Source organism: Octodon degus, unplaced genomic scaffold, assembly GCF_000260255.1.
Source record: "Octodon degus isolate 3935 unplaced genomic scaffold, OctDeg1.0 scaffold00104, whole genome shotgun sequence".
In the NCBI taxonomy this organism is placed as follows: domain Eukaryota; kingdom Metazoa; phylum Chordata; class Mammalia; order Rodentia; family Octodontidae; genus Octodon; species Octodon degus.
The window spans coordinates 8420297-8426715 of NW_004524680.1; the positions used below are offsets into that span (position 1 = coordinate 8420297).

General features: G+C 38.8%; 1 pseudogene; it reads left to right on the forward strand.

Annotated features, from left to right (window-relative positions):
- The first annotated feature begins 3051 nt into the window (after window positions 1-3051).
- LOC101565932 lies at window positions 3052-3501 on the forward strand (annotated as a pseudogene).
- The last annotated feature ends 2918 nt before the right edge of the window (window positions 3502-6419 follow it).

Consider the following 6419-nt stretch of genomic DNA (forward strand, 5'->3'; position numbering starts at 1 on the left):
TTCTAGGCAACCACTGATCTGCTTTTCTGTCATTATAAACAATGAATTTTTAAAATGCAGTCATGCAGGACGTACTTCTTTTGTTTGGCTTCTTTTACTCAGCATAATTATTTTGAGGTCTGTCCACTTCATTGCATAAAGCAGCAGTCCATTTCTCTTTGTTCTAAGTGATATCTTGTGTGGGTGTACCTCACTTTCTCTATCCATTCAAGTGTCAATGGACTTTCAGGTTGTATTCAGTGTTTACCTATTACAAACACTACAGTTTCCGACACTTGTGTGGATGTACACTTTTATTTACTTGGGGAAAATATTTGAGTAGAATGGCTGGCTCCTACAGTGAGTGAATGCTTATTATTTTTTTAAGAAACAGTATTTTCCAACAACTGTCCATGGCCATCAGCTGTGCCACAGTTCTGGCATGGTGGACCAGGGTCATCAAAGATGGGTATATTCTTCATGGCTCAGGGGTGGGAATCCTGGCTTTCCCACATGGGTGATGATGTGAGTCCTATACCAGGCCACACACCAGTGGGCAGGTAGAGAGAAGGACTTTGCCTCTGATGGGTGGGGAAGCAAGCTTTCCTCCCCCTTGGTTCCTACTGACACAGAGAAGAGCTGTTGTATGGGTAAAGGTTGGCAGGGCTGAAAGTCCCATACCCCTCTTGGGAGTCTGGGCTCTCTTGTCAGTTTTTGCTGGTGAGGTGGGACTCAGTTTTTATGGTGATGTTTGTCTATAGCACAGTGGTTATTGTCTGAGAGTCTTCCATCTCACCAACCTGCCTCATTTTTTAGGACTCTGATAGTAGAGAATGAGCTTTTTGTGGGGATTTGGGAGTGGTGTCTCTTATGTACCTGAGTTGCCATGTTTTGCTCCAGGTCTGAGATAAACACGTGAGAAAGAGAACCCCATGGACTCACTTTCTGCTAAGCTCCAGGTCCTGAAGTTTCCTTTCTACCCCCACCTTCTAGACTTTTTTGTTTCTGTCTTATAGAGATCAGTCTCTGTCTGTGGGGTCTACCTCTGCCCATTCAACTAACTGCACATTGAAAATGGTAGGAAAAGAGATTTGTACTAAACATGTACAGATTTTCTTATTATTCCCTAACAAAACTGTATAAGGACTGCTTATGTAGCATATACTGCACTGACTTAGGTTTTATAAGCAATCTAGAGATTATTTAAAGTAGGTGAAAGGATTGTACAGATTCTAGACAAATATTACACCCTTTTACATAAGAGACCTGAACAGCTGGAGATTTTGGTAGTTTTAGGGTCCAGGAACCTCTCCTCTATGGTTACAGGGAGCAGATGTGTAAGGCCCAAGGTTTTTCCATCATGTGGAGCAGGAGGGATATAGGAAAAGCACATGTTCATATGCCTGGAAGGAGAAGACCCAATAGTATTGTTTTAAAATTGTATCTTTAAATTTTAATTTACAAATGATAGTATACATTTATGAGGTACAATGTTTTATTTACCACATATATGATATAAAGATTAAACCAAGGAAATTAACATGTCTATCACCTTCCATACTTATTATTTTCATGGGGAAATCCTTTAAAAATCTACTGTTTTAGCAGCTTTGAAATATACAATATATGATTAACTATAGTCCTCATCTTGTGAGCAATACAAATTTTTATTGTTTCTTGCTAGTGCACAGAACCACAATTGATTTTTAAAATATTGATCACACATCCTGTAGGCTGGGTAAACTCACAGAATAATTCTCAGGACACTTTTGTGGATGCAGTGGAATTTTTCATGTAAATTACCACATTGGCTGTGAGAACGGAAGGTTTTATTTCTCGCTTTTCAACCTCAATGCCTTTTATTTCTTTCTGTTCTTCCCCGGGTTACATTTACTCAGTGTTGACTGTGATACAATGTGAGATAAAAGTGTCGAGAGCAGAGAGCCTCCTCTCCTTCCCAACAATGAGGAAAGCACTCAGCCTGTCGGTGTCAAGTGTGATGTGAACTGCAGGTTTCTGCCGAGGCCCGTTATGGTGCAGAAGACTCGCTCTATTCCCAAAATTTTTTGTCAGAAATGGATGCTAGATTTCGTCAAATGCTTTTTCTGTGCCTGTTAAGTTAATTGTGCTCTCTGGGGATGTTAATATGGCAAACTGTGATTATTTATTCGGTCTCACTACACAGCTCGGGACTATCCTTAGTGATCCTTTTGTCTCAGCCTCCCTAGGGCTGGAATTACAGGCATGTGCCGCCACACCTGGTACGGCATGCAGTATGGGGGATTGAACCCAGGTCCTTGCACTTGCCAGGCAGATGCTTAGACTGATGAGCTATCTCCCAGCCCCTAGCTTATTTCATTTAACTTGGTGTCCTCCACATCTGCTCCTTTTGCTACTGCTCTGTTTCCCTAAAAATAAGACCCAGATAGAAAATGATCAGTCTTGAAAACCAGAGAGCAAAAACACGAGTTTCAAACAGCTTATCCCTGACTTACCTGCCTTCCAGAGGCAACATTAAAAAAGAGAATAGCAATGATAGGATTTCCTTATTTATGGATGACTAATATTTCACAGTGCATGTGCAGCCATTTTCTTTATCTGTTTGTTGAATTGCAGCTAGGATAGGCTTATTCCATATGTAGCTGGTGTGAACCTTGATACATTTTTTATTTTATTTTTAAACTAGTATCCTTTTGTCTTTTAAAAAAATACAAAATAGTGATAGAAAAAAAAAACAGCATTGGAAATGATACAAAATTTTACCAAACAAAGTAACAGGAATTCAACAATGGTGGTGGTATTGCATGATGTTATTTTCAAGTTAATTGTTCAGGTTATCAGATAGAAATGTGCAAGCTTGGTTTAAAACAACAACAGCAAGAACAACAACAATAACAAAAAAGTTGTAAGAAATTCAAAATAATAATCCCCCCAAAAGAATGAAAATTTAAAAAGAAATTAAGAATTAACTGCACCTTTCAAAAGACTAGCAGAGGTTTTCACTACAGCTGCTGGACCATGAATACTGTGACACAGAAAAGCCTGTGGTATGATGATTGTGGTGTGGTGACCATGGAGGCCATGCTGAATGACCTGGTGTCTGTGGATGATCTGATGGAGTTTGAGAAGAAATTTCAGTCTGAGCAAGCAGCAGACCTGGTGTCCAAGAGCATACAGTTTGAGTATACCTGGTGCCTGGTGTGGAGCAAGTACAGTGGTGACATCTGGAAGGGCAGCATGCTGCTGGAGGAGCCTCTGTCTAAAGGAACCAAAGAGGAACAGCAGGATTAGGTCTTCTACTTGGCTGTGGGAAACTACCAGCTCAAGGAATATGAAAAGGCCCTAGAGTACATGCACAGGCTGCTGAAGATGGAGCCCCAGAACAGCCAGGCCAAGGAGCTTGTTGACAAGACTAAGAAGAAAGGTGGCTTGGTGGGCATGGCCATTGTTGGTGGCATGACCCTGGGCATGGTGGGACTGAATGGACTCATTGGACTTGCTGTGTCCAAATCCAAATCCTGAAGGAGACTGCACCTGTCCTCCACCCAGTGCCCCAAGGGCCTTCTCAGAGAGGAGCCAGCCATCCTTGCAGGCCTTTCCCATTTCTCCCCTGCAGCCTTGTCATTGTCCTCTGGGGCCTTCGACCTCCACTTCCCTGAGACCTATTGTGTAGCCCCAGGTCATGTGCTTGAGTGTAAATACAATTGAGCCAAGCTTGGTGGAGGGGGAAGGACCTCGGAAGGACCAGCAGAAACCTGCAGTACAATCATCCAAATTGTTCTGTATATATATAATTTTTAAAACAATTTTCTTGAGAAACAAATAGCAATGAGACAGTTTCAAAACTGATTACCAGCACAATTTCAATAATTAATACATTGCATATTGCTGTCTTAGTGGTTAATCATTGTACAAGATGTAGACATGATATCCTGTCACAAACACTATTAGAACAATTATCTAATATTCAGTGATACAAAAGAATGTAGCTTTGTATCTATCTTTACTATTTGGAACATACAGATACAAAATGGTCCTTCATTTGTATCCCCCTTTTTTGTTTAGTTTTGTCAGAGAAGAGTATTCCATTGTCATTTAAATATTGTAGGTGCCTAAATTCGCAAAATATTCCAATATAGTCCAATAGTCCATAATAGTAGAGGGTTTTTTGTAAGACTGGCAATGACAGAAGTTGTTGACTTGGCTGAAGGGATGGCTCAGTAGAACAAACGCTTACCTGTCAAGTGGAAGGGCCTGAGTTCAATCCCCAGTTCCACCAAAAAAAGAAAGAAAGAAAAAAAAAAGAAGTTGTTGACTTGAGCCTTTTATAGCTCAGCATATTAATATGACTTTACTTTTTATACTTCGGTTTTATACTTTTCTGCTGGATGGTTAAAACTTAGATAAATCAAGACCTATGTAACAAGTAATGTAACTTTTGTATTTGATAAAGTTAGTCAAATCTCCTCAGGATTTATCCTGAAACCTTATACTGCACTTTGTAGATCCTTTGTCAGTGTCAGCCATGTGGATGAGTCATAGCCATTGCTTGACCAATTTGCTCTCTGTGAAAGCCTAAGAGAATGTTTTCTCTCCATGTGACTCTCCTTAGGCACACTCTGTATCATTGATCACTTTCCTCTTTGGCCCCATAATCTCCTTGATCAGAAAATTTGGGACACAACTGGGTTACATGATGTTACAGTACAGGTTCTCCTATGTCCTGAGGCTTCACTGACATTGAAAGGCTAGGGCCACAATGTTGGTGATATTTGTAGCCCTTCTTTTTCTCTAAGTTTTTGGTCTGTGAACTCAGGTTGTTAGCCATCCAGAAGAGAAGCTTATTATTACCCTACAACATAGGCAGTTGAGCTTAACTTCACTACCTGTCTGAATATAAAACATCTTAGGCATAACATGGAACAGGTATTTACCATCAAGTATTGATATGTTAAACTTTAAGTCACAACAGAATATGAAGAAAAAAATTAAAAAAATAGAAAAATATTTAAAGAAATAGGAATAAACACACTGACCATTTTTCTTCTTATATTCTTGGGATTAATATCATTGGTCTTGAAATATGCAGAGAGAGAAAAAGAAAGAGGGAGAGAAGAAGGAGGAGGGAGAGGTAGAGGGAGAGGGAAAGGGAGGGAGTGGGGGAGGGAGAGGGGGAGGGAAAGGGAGGGAGAGGGTGAGGGGGAGAGAAAGAGGGAGGGAGAGGGAGAGGGAGGGAGAGGGAGAGAGCCAGAAAAGTATGCATACACTTCAGATAAAAAAACATACATGATGTTTCTTCAACAGATGGTGTTATCCTCGCATGTGGAACACTAGAGGATGTTGTATATCTCAGAAAACTCACTACACTGCTGGTTCTTAGAGAAAAATTCAAAGTGTATGTACAGAAATCTTAATGACTGACCCAGGTTATATGATCAGCAGTTCACCATACTAATATGTCTGTGGACCACTGTTCAGAGTACCTCTTGTCATTGTAGAGGTCAAAGGTAATTTGTGTTAATCTCATAATGTCTCAATAAACTTAGTATTAAAATATTTATACGAGTTTTTCTTTTCCTAAAGTGTGTATACATATTTTTGTGAGTAGTTTATTTTAGTTTGTTAAGGGAAGATTTTTGGATCTGGATTCCCAAAATTTTTTTGTCTACAAGTTTTCCCCTTGGGGGAGTGTTTGAATTTCATATCAGGATAATACTGGCTTTATACAATGAGTTAGGAAACGTTCAGCTTATTCTATATTTTGCAAGAGTTTGAAGAGAATTAGGTGTAATTTTTTAAATGTTTGGTATAACTTAAAAACGAAGCCACCTGGTCTCTAGCATCTACTTGCAGGAAGTATTGAATACTGATTCAGTTTCTTTAGTTCTCACAGGTCTATTCAGATTTCTACCTTTTTGAAAATCAGCTTTAGTTGCTTCTTTTTAGAAAATTGTCCATTTCATCCAGTACATTTAATTTGTTGGTATGAAATTTTATATAGAATGTTCTTGTAGTCTTTTTAATGTCTCTAGTGACATCACTTATTCTTGATTTTAAAGGATTCTTTATTTTCTTGGTTAGTTTATGTAGGAGTTTATCCATTTTGATTTTCTCAAAGAACTTTGGATTTTCTGTGTCTGTATTTCTTATTTCATTGGTTTATATTTTATTTACTTTTTTCCCCCTGTGTTTGGGTATAATTTGCTATTTTTTCCCAATTAAGAAGTTAGGTTTTAGCTGAACCCCATGCTTTGGTACATTATTTATTTATTTTGCTTTCTTTTTCCCCCCATGATTTTATTGATAAATAAATAGCAATGAGAAAGTTTCAAATGAAATTGATAGGACAGTTTCAATAATTAACACATTGCATACATTCTTCCTAATGGTTAATTGCTGTACAAGATGTGGACATGATATCCTAACACCATTAGAACAAA